Here is a 20181-nt window from a genome sequence, read left to right on the forward strand (position 1 = left end):
GCCTTCCTTCTTCTTCACAAAAAACATGGGAAATCCTGCGGGCGACTTGGACGGAACGATGTATCCTTTCTGCAAGCAATCTGACAAGTAATCCTGCAGTACTTGTCTTTCGTCCCGGGTTAAAGCATACAGTTTCCCATGAGGAATGACACAGTCCGGTAACAACTCGATGGAGCAGTCGAATGAACGGTGTGGCGGAAGAGGTATGTCGCCTGGTTCAGAGAATACCTGTTCAAAGTCTGCGTACTCCTGCGGGATCAGAGAAGTGGCACAAAGACGGACCCCACTGCCATATGTTTCCAGAGCGGTTGAGAAAACCTGGGTAGGAGCTGATAATTTGCATTTCTGGGCGCAAACTGCGGAGGAAAAGGTCAAGGTCTGTGTTCTCCAGTCAATAACCGGGTTATGGTGTTGTAGCCAAGGTAACCCCAGGACCACCCTATAGGTAGGAGACTTGATAACATCCAAGGCGAGTTCCTCAGAATGACCAGCGATCTGGAGGATTAGACCCACTGTAAACTGTCGGACGGGCCCGGAGGACAAAGGAGTCCTGTCAATGACCTCTACTGGTAGGGCATTGAGTCTAGACAAGAGCAGAATCTTGTGACTGGAAGCAAAAGCCTCGTCAATGTAATTACCGGAAACTCCGCTGTCCAACAGCCCAAACACTTCCAGATTCTTGTCAGGCAACTTGATTCGGATCTTCAAGGTCTGTAATACCGCAGGTTGCATGGGAAGAAGTATAGAACAAAATGTGGAAAGGTCTGAAGATGGAATAGGACCTGTCGCTGCCCTTCCATTACACGACAGGTCTTTTAGTTTCCCGCCTTCTTCTTCTGTGGTCGTAAAGGACACGTACCCAGATAATGCCCGGCAGCTCCACAATAAAGACATAGGCGTAATGTTCTTCTCCGTTTCTTTTCTTCCTCAGACAATGGACCTCTCATGGCTCCCAACTGCATTGGCTCTGATCCTGATTCAGTAGGACCGAACGATCCGGCGGGTAAACTGGTCATTCTGGGATTGTTTCTTTCGAGCCGGCGTCTTTCTGCTTTCCGCTCGGCTAGCCTCTGGTCAATGCGGAGCACCTGATCAATCATATGTTGGAGACTCTCTGGTTCAGGGATATGGAGTAACTCGTCCTTGTACTCCTCCCTCAAGCCTCGACGAAACAGGGTCTTCTGCGTGATCTCTGGCCACTGAGAATCGGTTGCTAATAGTCGGAAGCGGCTGATATAGGTTATGATGTCGCCGCTTCCCTGTTTGAAATCCATCAGTTGATTCTGTGCAGCAGAGGCCAGATTTGGCGTTTGGAACACCTCCAGAAATGCCTTTTCAAAGGCTGCGAAGTCATTCAAAATAGGGCTGTTTGAAACCACAAAAGGAGTTACCCAGGCTAAGGCATTCCCAGTTAGGTTCCCCAAGATGTACCCGATCTTGGCCTTATCATTGTTGAAATGAGTCGATCTGAAAAGAAAATGAATTCGGCAGTGGTTACAAAACTCCGCCACCCGTCTAGGGTCTCCATCAAACTTGATTGGTGTTGTATGAGCCAAAGAACCCTCCGCTTGTGAAGTACTCATTGCTCCTTGGGTTATCATTTGACGTAACGTCTGATTCTCCTGACGCATGGTGGCCATCTCAGACCTGAGTGCTTGTAACTCGTTCCGCAGGTCTTGAGAATCCTCCATCTCCAAGTCTGAAGGCAGGCGTCTCAATCTGTAAAGTTGGGAAGCACAAGAGGGCTGCGTACCTGGTTTCTTGGTCTTTGATCTTGCCGAGGTCGCAAGTCTGTATCCAGTCGAAAGACGAGCTTGTGGCACGAGAGACCAGCCTCTCCGCCACCCAAAAACTGATACTGGGTGGAGGATGGGCCGATTCCCAATGTCACGGAAAGCACTCTCCTGATTAACGTGACGAAGGGACTGTGCAAGCACAGACAGGAGAGGCTACGGTCTTGTTGCAGATCACGGGCAAGGATGGAGTCCGATGGAATAAAGTCCAAAGTACGTGAACTGAAGCGGAGGTCAAAGATCCCGGCATGGCAGATATATTCTTGGTCCACAGGAACAGATGAAGAGGGTAAGGACGGACAGGAAAGGAAGGAACCAAGGCTGAGCAGGAGATCTAACTGAAGGAGCCCGAAAGGTTACTCTAGGGCAGCAATTGCAGTGTATGCTGGCAGACCCAGGGAGGTCCAGGTAAAAGTATGCCGGCAGGTCCTGAGTTTATTCTGGTAAGTTGCTGTCAGAGCCTGGGGAACCCAAGTATGGTAAGCTGGCAGGCCCAGGGAGAACCCAGGTAAGGTAAGCTGGCTGGCCCAGGGAGAACCCCGGTAAGAAATGCTGGCAGGCCCAAGGAGAACCCAGGTAAGAAATGCTGGCAGGCCCAGGGAGAACCCAGGTAAGGTAAACTGGCAGGCCCAGGGAGAACCCAGGTAAGGTAAGCTGGCAGGCCCAGGGAGAACCCTGGTAAGAAATGCTGGCAGGCCCAGGGAGAACCCAGGTAAGAAATGCTGGCAGGCCCAGGGAGGAATTCAGGTAAGGTATGCTGCAGGCTCAGGGAGGAACTCAGGTAAGATATGCTGCAGGCCCAGGGAGGAATTCAGGTAAGGTATGCTGCAGGCCCAGGGAGGAACTCAGGTAAGATATGCTGCAGGCCCAGGGAGGAATTCAGGAGGTAGCAGGCAGCCCAGAGCGGGCTCAGGTGAGTGGCAGGCAGCCCAGGTTGGAAGCTCGCAGAACGAAGCAAACCGCGTTGAGACGTGGCCTACCTCGATCTGCGGCTCCTTTTATGGGTCGCCGGCGCCCGTGAAGCTTGGAACACAAGCTGCTTCACCTCTGGGCGCCGGCGTACCCAAAGCGAGTCCTGGAAGGCAAGCCCTTCCTAGGGCTCGAGCCCAGTCCACGGCGCATGCGCAGAACCGAGACAGAGGTCTTCCGCGCATGCACCGCAGCCCTCCGGCCCCGACACCCAACGCTCTCCCTCTGGCGAGCCCCCAGGCGCGGAAGCGCGGGTAGACTCGCCAGGAGGGGAATGGAAGAGCGGGCGCGGCAGACCCCGGTCTCCAATGTGGCATGACACCAGTCCCTACCCACCATAGAGTCAGTGCAGCCATGTGTATGGGGCCTGGAAATGCCCCGCTCCAAACATCCTCTGCTTAGCAGTTGCATGATAAAAACTTCTAGGGATGACAAAAGCGTAGTACATACTTGTTGGGTTGTGGGAGGTGTTCCTTCCACCTTTTATATGAGTAGTCACCTCCTCAACCAACTCGATATTAATTTGGACCCCAGTTATTGCCAAGCCCGGTCCCAACTAGAGAGTAAATCTCAGGGCCCTGGTAGACCTCAAAAAAGCCTTCCGATCAGCACTAGTGCTGTGGTAGGAAATGGAATTTCAGAAATGGAGAAGTCACTATCCCAGGCCTCACCTACAGAATCCACCTTCCCAGAGGTAACTTGCTGGCTGAAAGACAAGTGGATTCCGCTCCACCAGCTAAAGAGTTGCCATCCCAGGAATACGTTGCGGAAAATAGAGGAGCCGACCGGAAACCCAGAAGGGGAAAATCCAGAAACATAAAAAGAGTTATAAAATGTTCATCGTGTACGTGCGAGAAGAGTGTTAAAACCATTATGAAATATAGGCAGGGAATATTGTAAATTGTATTCAATGCATGCAACTGCCCCACTACACCCCTCGGGGAGCAGTAGTGGGGAAATTTTCATAACCGGGCTATGTTCTGTTTTCTAGCACTGGAACTAAGAACCACCTAATCACCAAGAAGAACTACTCAGGGACCGGGAAAAAAATAGAACCAAGAGCCTGCAGTGTCGCTACCACACTTCCAACCAGGACCAGCAAGAGAGAGTGTTACATCCATCGCTGATGGGAGAAACAACCAGATTTTTTTTCACATGGACCGAAGGAAAATTAATACCATGCTCCCAACTCCCCCACGACTGGACGTCACGATGGTGTCGTGGGGTGATATGTGGAATATTTTTATCCACGCCAATGTGCCACACTGTACCCCTTTGCCAATGGGGAAAGAAAACTGCCAAAAATGGAGATGATAACCCCCGTGGGCAATAAATCTGCAAAATTGTGCCTGGTGCATAAACCACAAAAGAGCTGCACACCCTGCCACACACACAGGCAAAGTTGGTGCAAAAACAAGAATCACTGCTGTCATCTGTCATCTATCATCTGTCAACTGTCACCTGAAATAAGGCCACAGAAGGGCAAAATGCCCTTAAGAATTCAGTAATTTTCCCAGGGAATTATGGAAAGGAAAGTGTGCTGAAATCATGGATTCTCCAGGCAGTCAGAGGAATCCAGGCATCACTGCCTGACAGCTGCCTAAGGAACTTGGCTGTCAACCCCAGTTTAAATGTGTTTTCTTTTTCCTGAGGAAGGGAAAAATCCGCCTTGTTAAAGCATTTTTCTGGGAAGGGCTTAATTCCTTTAAATTGTCAAAATCCATTATAAACTCTGTTCATTTTATATATTTTAAATAAAAGATTGTAGGTGAATCTTACAGGAACCCAGTCTGGAGCAAATCAGATATTTAATTCTGATCTGACAGTGCCTGGCCTGGGAAAGTTGACATCTCAGCTTGACACTTCCTTGCTACATGAAGGCTTAAATGTTGTGAATGGTTCCTTTATAATGACAACAAGCAGTACAATGGGGCCTCAGTAGACTTTCGTTTGGGGCTGAGCCAAAGAACAAAGGACATGCTGAGCATTGACCTCTGCTGGGAGGGGCAGGAACTTCCCCTTCCAGGAAGGGAACACACCCCACACCCTGATCAAAAGACTGGACAGCTGCTACCTGAGAAGGGGAGGTTACACGTGAGAACTTTGATGTTAAATCCTTATGTTTGATTAAAGTTTAGAACTCTTTAACTGAGCAACCTAAAGAGGAACAAATCTGAAAATTGGTAGACATTAAACTATTTCCAGCCTTGTGATTTGAAGACACTGATGAAACTTGTACCATTTATGGAACTAAAGTTATGAAAAATGTCTTATTGTAGAAGAACGATCAATGTTGCAAACCTAAAATTGTATGTACATTATCCACTGATCAGCGCCCAGAGATGTACCAACGTAGAAATGATTAATCCAAACCATTATAGTTGAAATTGATAAAAATCCGTAGAATGACCAAGACAGCTTGCACAAGGATGGGGAGTGAATGTGAATATAGACACTCGAATATAAAATATATGTGTCCAATTTTATTAGGGTACATAATGTTAGAAATGTACATTTGTGCAAAAGTTATGTTTTGGGTAAAAATCAGGGTGGGAGTTCCTAAATCTTGTCATAAAGATGACAGTTCTGTTCAGACCACCATCCAGGACAAAGCACATGCCTGTAGACACTCAAAGACATGGGGGTGTTTTTGAAGTTCTGCCCACGCCATAATCTTTGTAATGGATAAATATAAGAGGTTCACTACACATAGACACTGCTTCCTGAACCCATCCAGTTGTCCGCGCAGCACCTTATTCCAGAACTCTTCATCTTGTAGCTGACTCCAGAACTCTTTGAAGATCCAGATTTCTTTGCAGAATCCAGACTTAGCATTGCTGAACTATTGCTAGCTTGACCCAATTGCAAACCTGCAGCACTTAAAAGAATAATTGTGATTCAGCTTGGCTTGCTGCCATTAAGGCTTGCACGCTGAAACGTGCATCCTGTTATCTACCGTGTCCAGTAACCAGAAGGGCCCATCCTAATCCAGCCTGAGGCACAGGTAAAAATTGACCAGAACCGTGCCGCTGATCCAAATCCCTCCAAAGGTGCTCTGCTGCCGGAAGACCTGATCCACCCAAAGACCAGAACTGACGGTCCAATTTAATTTTAAAGGACTGTAAATATGAACAAGAAGAACAGTTACCCATAGTATATCTCCATTGTATTATCCCTATCTCAACCCATCCCATCTTTAAATTCAGAACCATAGTAATGTTAGAGCTATTCTTGCGTTGACTTTTCTCTCATCTGTATTACCAAACCATAACTCCCTAGTGATTTTGAATAACTAAAGTAAATCCCAGACATCGACTATCGACCACGGACTGGTTGCACTGTTAAGTTTCATCTGTGGCATCCTCTTTTTCATAGTCCTTAATATAGTATAAGAAAAACCATCTGTCATTTTTTTAAAACCACGTTTCTGTTTTCATTTTCGCGCCTATTTTGCAAAAACGCCTATCACCCAAACCTCTATAACTTCTTCAGTTTTAAATATAGAGACGATACCTAAGACCCTTAGCTACATCCATAACTAAAAACCACATTGCGGAACAGTGTATTTGACACGTTTTTCTCCAATATCGCATAGTAAAAGTTTGCCGCAAATTTGTAATTTTAGCCAGTTACATGTGTCTTTTGGCCTTTTCAAAGTGCTTCTTCCATCACATCCTGATCTGAAGTGTGTACTGTTGTTTATAGTATAGCTCATATGTGTTAGGACCTGTTTAGTGTTGCTTTCCTTAGAACTTTTTTCCATTTAAGCATTTTTGCACCCTTTGCATTATTTTACAAAGCCATTCTCACCTGTCGGTTTAAAAGTGACATTTGCCAAAACGGTTTTTCTCTCTTGTTTCGGGAGGGAAGATAGCCTATAAACTCTAGAACTTGTCTTTCATTCCTGAATACCTGCTTATTACTCAGACCTTCCAGGATTTTGCGGCATGAAATGGCAAATTTTGCGGCATGAAATGGCAAATTTTGCGGCACAAACCTTTATTTATTGCGGCATTTTTGCGGGACATTTTGTATTAACTGGAGGGTGTAAGATTGCCACATTGCAGGAAATAGGTAGAGTGCAAGGCTAGAAGAGAGCCAGGGTATCATTATTATGTGTCTTTTGTATTAATTTAATAGGAAGAGTCCCAGATGTCTCTGGCTTGGCAGAACAGTGTTTGATTTGGCTACATTTCTGGTTTAATGTTCATGCCTATTTAATAGTATTAACTAAATTGATCATTATCAATTGTAATGCTGAAAATATTCCCCTTCTAGGTTCTCCAATCCCCCAAACACCCACAAACATCTCACCAACTCTCCATCATAACTTACATTCCTTAACCTCTCACTCTGTCATACAAATACTCACGTGCTATGTCACACTGTCAAGTCACAATCTGCACTGCCCAGCCCCTGCCACACTCCAAATCATACTCCCAACTCACACCTTACACTCTACAATCCCTCCCTCAATGTACAGTCCTTCATTCTTTTGTGCTGCTTTTGCATCTTTTCTCCCATTCTATCACATTCTTCCCTCATCCTTTTTCCCAATCTGCAGCTCACTGCCTCTTTCTGGCCAACCGCTTCCTCTACTTTCTGTACCTCTGCTCGCTCTCAGATTTCTGGCCCACCGCATCACTGCTTCCTCTGCTCTCTTGTGCAGCACTTCCTCCTCTGACCCACTGCTCTTCCTCTGCTTTCTTGCCCATCACTTCACATCTCACCCATCACTCTCCCTCTCTCTCATAGTGTAACCATTTTTATTATTTTTTTTTAAATGTAGATTTTGTCCCAGTTCCTCAAATGAGGGGGCATTTAAAAAAAGAACGGAGGATATGCTATTTTTAGACAACCCATTTTTGGAAATGAGCAGGTCACCTTATTCTCAAAGGTGACCGGCGCATTTCCACAGGCTTGAGCTGTAGCGCAAATTGTGCGCTGGCAGCTGCCTTGAATGGTGTTCTGGGTTGTTTGACCGAAGTGTAATTATTTGCGGCGGAATTGACCGTAGTCAATTTTGCTGCAAATTGATTTGCACTTCAGCCAAACAACCCAAAATGTACCTTTCACCACCACCCGACCCCCTCCCCTACTTAACCGCTTGGTCGCTGCAGCTTCCCCTGCACCCCTGCGGTGCCAGATCCGTCCCTCTAACGCGGGTCGGATCCGTCCCTCTAACGCGGGTCGGATCCGACTCTGCAGGGTCCTTTTTTCGTTATTTTCCTTTTTTTTCTGTCCCCGCCTCCAATTTTGAGGAAAAAGGGGAAAACACTTCTGCAACCACCCTAGACCAAAAATACTAAACAAGGGGAGCGGGTGACACCCCCGCAACACATGTTCAGTATTTATAAAAATCGATCGAATAGTACTGCACGTAATTGGTCAAATTGTAACATTCGATAGATTTTTGTCATCAAAATGGGGAGTACTTTGAATAGAATCGCTCTCCCGACAGTGTTCTGCAAGCTCCCAGCGCCTTTCACAGGGACAGGCACTCTAGGTGCCTGCCGCTGTAAAATGTGACCCAAAAAATGCATTTTTATCCTGTTTGAGGAACAGAAATGCAAGCGACTCAGCAGCGGTTCATACCTTAAAAGAAATGCATGACAGGGTCAGGAAAGACCCTGTCATGCAGTGGCAGCCCCACATCCCGTGCGCGTAGGGTTGCCTACAATTTCTGCACATTTAAAAGTGCATCTTGCTTGGAAATGAGGGATGTGCTTTTAAATTGACAGAAACGCCACTTTATTTGATCAAGGAGGTGAAAAAGGCCATCTGAATGGGCGCGCATATAAAATGTGCCCATTCATGTGTCCCTTGTGGATTGGGCTGCAATTTTTGGGGCACAAGTGATTTCATTTCTTGTGTAAATAAAAACAAAAAAAAAAAAGTTGAGCACCTGGCACCCTGAGGATTCTTTTTTTCAAAACAGTAATTTTTGCAGATTACTTAAAAAAAAAAAAAAAAAAAAAAAAAATTTTTTTTTTTTTAAAAGATGCTGTTTTTGCACAAAACGGCCATTTTTGCGGCATTTTGCGCAAAACGCCGTTTTCGCTGCATTTTGCGGGATCGCAAAATCGCAATAAGCTGGAGGGTCTGATTACTCACATTTGTGTAGGTTTGCTCATTTGTACTTCATTACTTTGCAGGGGGAAATAGTCACCTAAAAGCTATCGGTTCACAAACCAAAACTATTCTTTTTCCTGTGCTTTCTATGCTGCATCATTATAACTGAATTCAATTGCTTGATTTATATTCTGAATTGTATTGTTACCGGTAGGTGATTGCTGCCCCATATATATATATATTCAATGAAAAAACTTTGTTAAGGGGACGTTATGGTTAAGTTGCACTAATAAAAACCTTTGAAATTCACTGAAAAACTTTGTTAAAGGGATGTTATGGTTATGTTGGAATAATAAAAACCTATGAAATTCAAAGACAAAACTTTGTTAAAGGGACGTTATGGTTTCAAGTAAAATCGAAAAACCCCAGAAATTCGCCATTTATGGTAAGCTAAACAACCGTGCACTGCTAAGACTAACAGCCAGGACATCAAAGATGACATCACAAATGTCATTGATGACATCACTGATGACATCACATGTGAAATAATTTTTGATGAAAAGTCCCCATAAGGAGTTGTGTTTATAAAGTTGGTAACAAGATGTCAGGGGTGATCGTGAGACCTATCATGAGCTACTTAATCTATTAAAGAATGCACTCATCTAATATCATTGCATTGGAGTGTTGTCATTAATACAGAAACCTAATCATATATAAACATAGGCAATGACTGCAGCACGCACCATAGAAGTACACTATGTATAATCTTGTAATTTTGGATAGTACAATAATGAATGCTACCGTATCAGAGTTTTGAGTAATGTTAAACATGTAATAACTAGCTAACATTTCAAGACTTAGAGCACTTGTGCTGGTATAAACAATACATATGAAGAACCACAATGCATACACATCAGAGAAACTAACGTAAAGAAGAAAGAAACTGCATCATCAGAAAATGTTAATGACATTAAAGTTTATCTTCATGTATACAAATGAATTATGTGTTTGAGGCCTGCTCATTTCCCTATATATGTGCACCATGAGCTGAGACCAAACCCTAAGGAAAGTACTTAAAGAACATATGACAAGGTTAACATCTAGATATATAGCACCTTTTTCAATTTTAATATTCTGACTGCCAGTGAACAAAACCACCTGGCCTATATAGGTCAGTAAACAAAAAGAAGCGGTCCAGATATGTGATGTCATCAGTGATGTCATCAATGACATTTGTTTTTATTAGTGCAACTTTACCATAACACCCCTTTAACAATGTTTTTTCATTGAATTTCATAGGTTTTTATTAGTGCAACTTAACCATAATGCACCTTTAACAAAGTTTTTTCCTACAGCTTACTAATATCATACTTACCCAATATAGCAATTTTTGTGTCCAATTTAAAAAGTGTTACCTTAAAACTCTGCCATTTTCCACCTTCTGGAATCATTTTTAACACTTCCATACACTTTTTGCAACTATTTCAACTAGTTTTGCATACGTAGACGTCTACGAACATTTGACTTCATAGCGGACCTTCTGGACAGTGCCAGATGACCATACGCTGGCGCGCGGCATGATGACGTGTCCGAGAACCCATCCGCACTTCACTATAAGACCTCTGCTTCGCGGACAGTTCAGAACTGCATTTTCTACTGATCTAGGAACTTTCAAGTACAAAATTTCCCTTGCACCGCTCCAATACCTATTCCTACTCATTATCCATTAACAATCAGTACACAGTACATATTTTTAGCAAAACTGCTACTTATCTTAAAACTGCATCAGCTAATACCATCCCTACTCCCCAAGAGCCACCACCACTGCTGTAATCAAGGAGCATGAGAAACACTGCCCCCTACCTTAGCAATAACACACGTGCAACATTTTCCCTTGTCCACCTACCCCTCCATATTAGTGTTTGGTTCCTCTTCCCTCATTTCCCTTTCCACATTTTGTTCTCAGCTCTCCTGCCAAAATAAATACACCCAAAAACAACAAAATACATATTCTTTTAGGAACCACCTTTCACAGTTAAAAAATAGAACTAAAAAAAAATGCATAGACTCCATCTACTTTATATTTCTCAGTAAAGTATATAGACTCAATAAGATTTTCCAGCATTTCCATTTGCATTTTGTGTTATGCTAATGGGAATATTGTGGCGTTCATCATCCATTCCAGGGACTGCAACGGTGGATACCGGCCCAGCAGCCCAAGTTATCAGCCCAAGTGAAGCGAGGGTGGATAACGAGGTCTCTGGACCATTATCGCCCATTCCAGCCTCTGAAATGGGAGTTGAGGCCATTAGCACTCTAGGGTCCCATAACGGGAACCTGGGGTGCTAAATAAGAGGATTTCTCTTCCCACACCGGGACGCCTACGGTGTCCTGGTGTAGGAAGGAGAATCTTTTTCCAAGATGGCCATCATGGAAAGGGAAGGTGAGGGTTCCATACAGGGCCCTTCTTCGCTTTCCATGGCAGCCTGCAGAAGGCAAAAAGAGAACCTAAGACCAAATTACCACAAGCACATTTTTCTTCCCTTTCAGATCTATCCTAATTTCGAATAACTTTACCACAAAGCCAGTCCCAGGTGGACATGGCCACTTTAATCCTATGTTTTGTCCCTTGTGGTCATGGCCAGTAGCCAGATTGTCTGGATCATGACCTTATTCCATGACCCGGACAATGTGGCCACTGACCATGGCCACAGGCCACCCCTCAGTCACTAAAGGTATACCGCTATTTTTTGTAGCTACATTATGACACTTGTCAAATAATAAAACACTGGCACATTTGGAAAGCCATGCTTGTAGGTCCTTGCCAATGCTCCTTACGCAAGTTTGCTGGAAATCCACCAATGTTTTATTTTTTCAAAAGTGTCAAATGTATGCACATACAATCATCATATAACCTAGCCCCCACTTGACAAAATCCATTCAGACTTTACGAAAACATCTATATCAAAATCAATAATCTTTTTGCAAACCTTTGTGTAGATTTGTCAAATGACACCACATTTATAAGCCTTTACATTATTTTGGGACCCCCCTCTAATTTTGCCCCCTCATGACAGAATCCCACCAGACGTTGCATACTCACTCAGAATCAGGTCAGAAATATACATGCACAATTTCATGCAGTTCCATTCAGTGGCGCCAAAATTATAAGCCATCCAAGAAGGTGTCCGCAAACTTTTACATGACTATCCGCGGACATTGGAACCGTTCTCAGACTTTCACGCCAAAAACATCCTCATCACCCCTCACCTCCCCAGAGATTATTTGATAAGTTTGACAAGTGCAATGTTGTGTTTTTTATTTGCTTTTACTGCGATGTTTGCGGACACCGGCCGCTGTCCGGGAATCCAAGCTGGCGGGTGTTTCCAAAAATCTGATGCACTTCACGCTCTTCACCATCCAATCAGCGAACACGTCGCATGTCCGCGAACATGACGCAAGCCAATTAACCAATTGGTGTCCTGTCCGCGAAGAAAACAGGGAAGAGTGTCAGCAGAGCGGACATAGATATCACTCATTTTTTGTGACCTACTTTTTGGTCGTTTTCAGGACCAAGCCGCTGATCCTGCCACACGTTTAGTGAAAATCCATCCAGCGGTTTGTGCTGTAGGTGTGAGCAAAGTTTTTTCCCCATTCAATCTATGGGAAAAAAAGAAATTTTGGGACCCCCCCGGACCAAACTTCACCAAACTTTGCAAAAAAATTCAGAGTGGGCCATATACTGTTTTTGCAAAGTTTGGTTTGGATTCTTCCGAGGGAGCAAAGTTATAAGCCACCCAAAAAGTGCTCTTCCTATGGGTTTAGCAACTTAACCATAACTACACGGCTACTACTGTGGCCCGTGTAATATATATATGTATATATATATATATTAAAATTGATGTGTGACTTGAATATTAAATAAATAAATAAATATTTACCTTAACAAACTAGACTGATTCCTGGTTCAGTGTGACCTGGGGGGTATTTTGAGACGGGTGTGATATGAGTGGTATGTCATTCAGAATATTGAACCTATAGATGAAAATAAATGAGGGTTTCATAGCGCGCTACATGCTAGGCGAGACCTCGGTGAGTGCCTGATTGAAATCCCTTAGAATACACCAGACATCGGTGTGATTATGACTATGAAAATTTAGGGGGGGTGAAGACCATGTTGCATTTATTCAAGATATTCAAGAGAAATGGTGTCCGCGGGATAAAACAGTGGCATTATTTTACCACATTCATGTCAAGAGCTGTCCAAGCCAGCGCAACAGCAATTAAAGAAAAGGGTGGGCATGGAAATGAAGCCGTTGCCAGAAATACATAACAATGTTGGAATTGCGGAAGAATAGGACACATAGCCAGAACATGCAGACGCACAGTAGGCATGCAACAGAATTTGCAAGCTCCAAGAGGGGGGATGTGTTATGCTCCACAATATAATACAGAACCACAGGACTATTATGCCCAAGATCACAAGCAGGTTATGACATATGCACTGCAACCCCAATAAATGCAGCAAGCACCACTGCAAATGCAATTGCCACAAGGGCAACCACAGCAAGCACCCCTACAAGCACAGCAGGTACAGCCCAGGCAGGTGGAGACACACAACAATAGAGTACCACAATGGAACATGCGCCCAGTATCTCAACAAGCACCTGCACCCAAAATAGGGAGTGTCACTGTGATAGGAGGAAATCCTTTCACAGATGCAAGGAGGAATTTATACCCACAATAGAACAGCCCACAGAGCGACCTGATGTGTTCAGTACTATCAGTGACACCAGACCCCCAAGGGAAACCAAGAGTCAGGGTAACAATAGGAGGCAGGACATTTTCATTTCTTGTGGACACTGGAGCCACTCGTTCCTGTGTCCATGAGGGAAATCACCTAATGTCATGTGCTACCATGAATGCTCAGGGATTCTCTGGGCAATGAGTTTAGTTACTTTTACAGATGAATTGCCAATCTCTATAGGAGAACACAATACATCAATGTCATTACTATATTCTAGGCACATGCCACTAAGACGTGACTGCTTGACAAAACTTAACATGATGACATCCTTTACTGATGAAGGAATGGTATGTTCCACTCCAGGGATACACTATATGAATGTGGAAGAGTTTATATTGGCCTTTACAGGCCAGACGGCACTACTAGGAGTTCCTTTAGATCCAGAGGTATTTTTGTATGGAGTAACTGTTTTATTATCATGGTTACCCAGATTGGTAGATAAAATATTGTGAATACCTGTCATGATGCCTACCCCCGGGCATCAGGACCAAGCTCATCAGCTCCGGAAGCAGGCATCCAGATACTTGCTAAAACCCCAACAGCCCCGGCTGGAGGCTGTTTGGGTTCAGTCCTGGCGCCTTAGGCTCCAGGCTCATCATGGAAATCAGTCCTGGCGCCATAGGCGCCAGGCTCATAAACTTTACTTACCTGATGCAGACCATGCTGCTAGTGAGTCCAAGCCAACGTGAGGCCTCGATGGGACTATTTTTTTACAGGGACTATTTTTTACTCAGGCGTGTTTCTAGGGAACCTGGAACTACTTTGGAAGCTATTTAAACCACGCCCGAACAACAGCACATGCTTCGCGTTATTCTGCATCCAGCATCGTAACGCTCACCGTGCCTGCAGTCTGCATCCGGTCTTCTGCCACGCCCGCCTCAAATCTGGAGCTCCTAAAACCAAGGGGAAAGAAAAGGACAAGATTAGAAAACAAACTATTTCGAATTCCTCACCTGATTTCGGATCCATCTCGCCTCCGGACCTGGAAATAACATCATTTCAGTGCGCGTTGCATCTCCAGCTGCAGCACCGGGCCATACTCACCAGTCCTCGCAGCATCTTTCGATTCAGCGCTGCCTCCATCATTTCTTCGTCGAACTCCGGCACCTGAGGGACAAAAGAAAACAACAAGGTGAGCCGAGAAAACCAACAAATAAAACACTTATCATCATAGACATACCTGATTACCACCAGAGGCATTATTCTATAACTCTCCACATCTTCATGTGCCGCACCTGCAAAGAGAGAGAAAACAACACTTTAAACACCAGCAACATTTACCGGAGGCGTCGGGTAATACAGACTCTTACCTGAGCGCCACCAACTGCCACAAGGGGTATCTTCTCACGATCTTAGTTGCAAGACAAGGAAGGAAGGGGGGAACAAGAGTGAATCATCAGACATTTTGAACTCTATGAACTTGATACTTACCGAACCTTGCCAGGAACCTCAATACTCTCCAGAACTCTCCCACGCCTTCAAACCAGTGAAGTCCCTGGCATCAACGCGCCCCTGCAATCCACGGAGGATGGAGAGCTCATCATTTAAAAACATAAGGTGAGGTTCCTAAAAGGGGATATTGGAGGTGACAAGAAGAGAGAACGAGAACAGTGGGAGGGGGCTATCACTCATATCCACGGGTGGATAAATCCCTTTCTCCATTTGCAGGAGAATACTTCTACGGATCAAGCAGACGAGATTATGCGGGCCAGTCCAGACAGTCATCTCGGCACTACGCATCACGTTGGTGGAGACCGCTGCTGTCCGTGTCCAATCGACGCCCCTGTGGGAACCAGGTGAGCGTAACAATACCTGATGAATTCTTGTTTAGACCAGAGATTCCTTTGGACGATGAAGAAGGGCAGATTATCCCCTTAGAATTAGAAGCAGCAGTGGTCAGAGAAGAGAGGATGATGCTTCATAGGACAGATGATGAAGGAAGAGGTTGGAAAACAGTGATAGCCCTCAGTGAAGGATACAGGTTGACAGATCTGACAGATGAAGAACTGTTTAGAGATGACGATTACAATGATAAACTAGTGTTTTATACAGGTCTCATGTACTGGATTAAAGCAGAGAATATAGAAATACAACAGAGAATGTTGTTGATAAAAAGAAGACTGTCATTCTTCCTTGAAGAGTAAGAGAAAGTGCAAAAGGTTTTATGGACTACAAGCCCATCTGATGTGGATCTATTAAAAGGGATAGGATCAGCTAAAATCAAACTAAAACCTTCAGCCCTTTGGCCACGAGCATAGCAATACCCCGTGTCCAGAGAAGCGGATAAAGGTATATTTGAGACCATTTCCAGTTTAATGAAGAAAGCATATCAGTGCCATCAGATTCATCATGTAACACAGCCATGTACCCCGTGAAGAAATCAAAGAATATAGTCAAAGCTGAGTTTCCTTAAGTTCCAAATCCTGCGACAATACTGTGTAACATCCTATCTAAGGCCAAAAACTTCACAGTTATAGATTTAAAGAATAGGTTCTATAACATATTTTCATATTTTGCAGGTCACCTAAGAAAAAGACTGATTTATATTGGCATATTTTAGGTGACCCGCAAAAATTGAAATATCACCTTGCCTTGTCCCCCACCTGTTCTGAATGAATTACTTCCAAAGTGGGGGTTCATCCCCCCAAAGCTCCCTTCATCACCTGCCTCTGCCCCCTTCCGCACACAAGAAACCCCTGTTTCATTAAATACACACGCAAACACACAACACACACACATACACAGACACATATTAACACACATACACAACCACACTTACCTGTTCTCCCATGCCTGTCAGCCCCTGTGCGCACTCGTATGCAGCAAGGGCATGACAGATCCACTTAGAAAGACTGCTCTGTGCGGTCACAGAGCGGTCTTTCTAAATCGATCTTTTTTTTTATCAGGAAAAATAAAATGATATTTTGACCTGATACCAAAAAATACATTATTTTCGATTACCCTTCATAAAGACTCACAAGATTTATCTTCCTTTTTGTATAGAAATACCTGCCTGAAACATGCTCACTTGGCCCAGGGGTACTGTGAGTCCCCTTCGATCTTTAACAAAGTCCTCCAAATGGACCTGGGTAATGTCCAACGCGAAAGTGCAATAATCCAGTATGTGGATGACATTTTGGTGTGTAATGAGACAGAAGAAAGATGCAGAGAAGACTCAGTTAAACTTATGACTATACACTCAGGGAAAGGATACAAAGTAGTGTAAGAAACCTGAAGGTGACTCACCTACTAGTGCCTGGGGATCTGTTATCCAGGTGGCCAGGGCATGGCCAGCGCTATTGGATCCAGTTCCTGGGGTTAGACCATGCGGGTGGATCACCTAGATGGGGGTCTTCAGGGAGTGGAAGTGGGACACCAAAAGGTGAGATGCGGTACCGCCTTCTTTATGACAACATTTCACCATCCTACCCTATAGGATATTTAGAAACTCTACCCTGTCCCCTTTTCCTAAGCAAACACTTTCTCACACTGAAATACAATGGGCTAACACCCGAGCCATTTACCTGACATGTCCCAACAAAAGGGTCATGCAGAGTCAGGCAATTGGCAATAACTACACACACATGATGGTCCTTTCCCTTCCCACAGGGATAAAAGGTGAAGCACAAGAGCACACTTTGAGCAAGGCTGAATGCACAAGAAGGCAGCTATTCTGGGTTGGCAGTTCAAACGGAGGGGAAAGGCAGTGGAAACCAAAAGGACGGAAAGGTGGGAATTGCCTTGGCCCTTTTCAGCCCAGAGCCGCAAAGCCTTCGATAAAAGAACAGTAAGACTGGGAATTGCAGCTGGCAATTGGTGTTGCAGAGGTCAACTGTACACGGGGTCCTCCCGTATTGATAGTTAGGGCGGGTAAAAGAGCTTGCCGCTGTGGTACAGTCCTTGACGCCAGAGAAAGAAAAGCCAATGAGTTCAGCACAGCCGGTGAGTTGGAGGAAACTGATAGTGACCCAGACTGTGTTAAGCTCAAATTTGCAGTGGCAACATTTGCGTAAGAGAAAAGAACATAATAGACAAAGGACTTTTGGGCACAATCGAGGCATTAAGGTTAGAGTGGTCCGGCGCTGCGTGGGCACTCATTCGAAATACTTTAATGAATGCCCCACTCCTGAATAAGGAGGATATGCGGAATTGAGAAAACTACAAAAACCAACAGTTGAAAGACTTTGACACATGAACTGAAAAGCTAACTGAACTGCATTGTGGGGGCAAACGTGACCACGACTGAGGGATGTCCACAGTCAGTTGTTGGTCTGAGCCGGATTGAGGGAGGCTGACATTTGGGATCGGAGCCCAGCTGAGTGGGATACTCGGGTGAAGAATGATCACCCAACAGGAAGATTGATGGAAGGAACTTTAGTTTGTTGTTTGTGATACATCACACCCTCTGAAGCAAGAGAATTTGCATAAAAGAGACTTGGGCACAGAAGGCCCTGGAAAAAGAAACTGTAACCTCGGGCCAGAAAAGTCCAGAATTGTGTTTTGTTTGAGAGTCCCGCCTTGTCCTGTGCTTCAAACATGGGGAAGGCGGAACCTGACCATAACATCCTGACTTATCATTTGAGAACAGTTATTTCTTTGTGAACATTATCCTACACTATTTTGTAGCATAGCAGGGATTATCAATAGGCTTTTCTTAGTATAGGTCCTTTTCATTTGACTAGACTGCACTAGGACTGTATTATTATTATTTGATGGTCGTAGCTTGCTCCCATCTTAGGTGTATGTTTAGATTAGGCATTTATCTCACCAATTTTCACAGTTTTATAAACACCCTTGAACTGTGATCACTTGTCTTGCTTTGATACCATCCCTTCCTTACAGTAGACAAAGAAATTTTACAACATTGTCAAAAAGAGGTCTTGTACAAAAGACAGTTGATCTCTTACAAAGGGAGAACAATGACACCTGAGAGAGCAGAAGCAATCATGAAAACCATAGGACCTCAAACAGTGAGGGAAAGGCAACAGTTTCTAGACTTATGCAACTACTGCAGGCCCTGAGTTTTTGATTACAGTTCATATATTCAACCACTTTTAAAGGGACTTAAAGAAGCACAGGTGGACAAGAGCACACAAACACGGACAGATAAGATGACTGAACGATTTGAAGAATTAAAACAGGTGATAAGTACTACTCCTGTGTATCGGATACGAGATTATAATAAAGAATTGTATTTATATTCCCATTCAAATGGAGAAGTTATGGCAGCAGTTCTCACAAAGAAGACAACATTAGGACATGGACATACGCTGTTTGCTTACTACAGTGATATTTTAGATCCACTTGTGAAGGAACTTTATCCCTGTGACCAATCTTTAGATGCTGCTGCATTTGCAATTGAAAAGGCTGCAAGAATAACAATGGGGTGCCAATAACGTTATTTGTAAGACATGCATTATTTGCGATTTTAAAGAAACCCAAAAGTAGCTTGACTACACAAAGAGCATTACAGTATGAGGTGATTATATCCAACCGTGTGATCAAAATTGTTAGATGTAGTGAATCCCGCAACATGTATATCAGAACCAGTAGGCGATGATGATTATGGGCATGATTGTGCTTCATTGCACAAGGTATTCTGAAGGTTATAATGATATTCCCCAAGCTAGAAAAAATGCCCCCGAGGGGGGGAGGGTTTGCTTTTATTGATGCTTCATCAAGAATTGACCAGACAACGGGGGGAAAGGCATACTAGAGCAGCGTTAGTAGTAAAGCTAAATCAAGAAGGTGAATTTGAGGTAGTGACAAGTATGAGAATGTCTTTGAATTATTCAGCACAGGCTGCAGAATTAGTAGTGCTCATTGAAGTGCTGTAGAGATTTCTGGATGAGGAAGTAGCGTGTACTCGGACTCTGCCATCTGATGTCAACTGTACACGCAGGTCTGTCACTGTGGGAAAGGAGGGGCTCCTTCTGCACAGATGGTAGTCCAGTACAACATGCAGCCCTATTGGATAGGCATTTAGAAGCATTAAGTCTCCAATTGACCCTAGCAGTCATAAAATGCACAGCGCATTCCAAAAGAAAAGATTTAATTTCCAGCAGAAACGAAGCCGCAGATTTATAGGTAAAAACATCAGCCTATTATCCACCCATATCTAGTTTTGAAGTAGAAGATCTTAAACAGATCACAGGACGATGCATGTTAGCAAAGGAGGGATTTAACATGCTGTCTATTGCCCAGTCAATCGAGATACAAGGTTGAGCCACACAAGAACAGGATTTATGGAGAAAGCAGGGGTGTTCTTTAACTCCCACTGAGGCAATTTGGAGACAGGGTACAACTGGAAAGTCAGTCACACCTTGAGCATTATTGAGAGTAGCGCTGGAGCAGCTTCACTACATAGCACACACAACTTGAGCAAGTCTTGCTGCTTCAATTGGAGAAGAGTGGTTCTCACCCAATCTGTTAAAACCTGTGGCACAGTTCATTGTAAATTGAAATGTGTGCCAGAACTTTACTGCAGGGCACACTTTGCGAACAGAAAGAGGAGCAATTCCAAGACCGAATGGCCCATTT

The sequence above is a fragment of the Ambystoma mexicanum genome, chromosome 2q, assembly GCF_040938575.1.
Source record: "Ambystoma mexicanum isolate Mex_15411 chromosome 2q, UKY_AmexF1_1, whole genome shotgun sequence".
Taxonomy (NCBI): Eukaryota; Metazoa; Chordata; class Amphibia; order Caudata; family Ambystomatidae; genus Ambystoma; species Ambystoma mexicanum.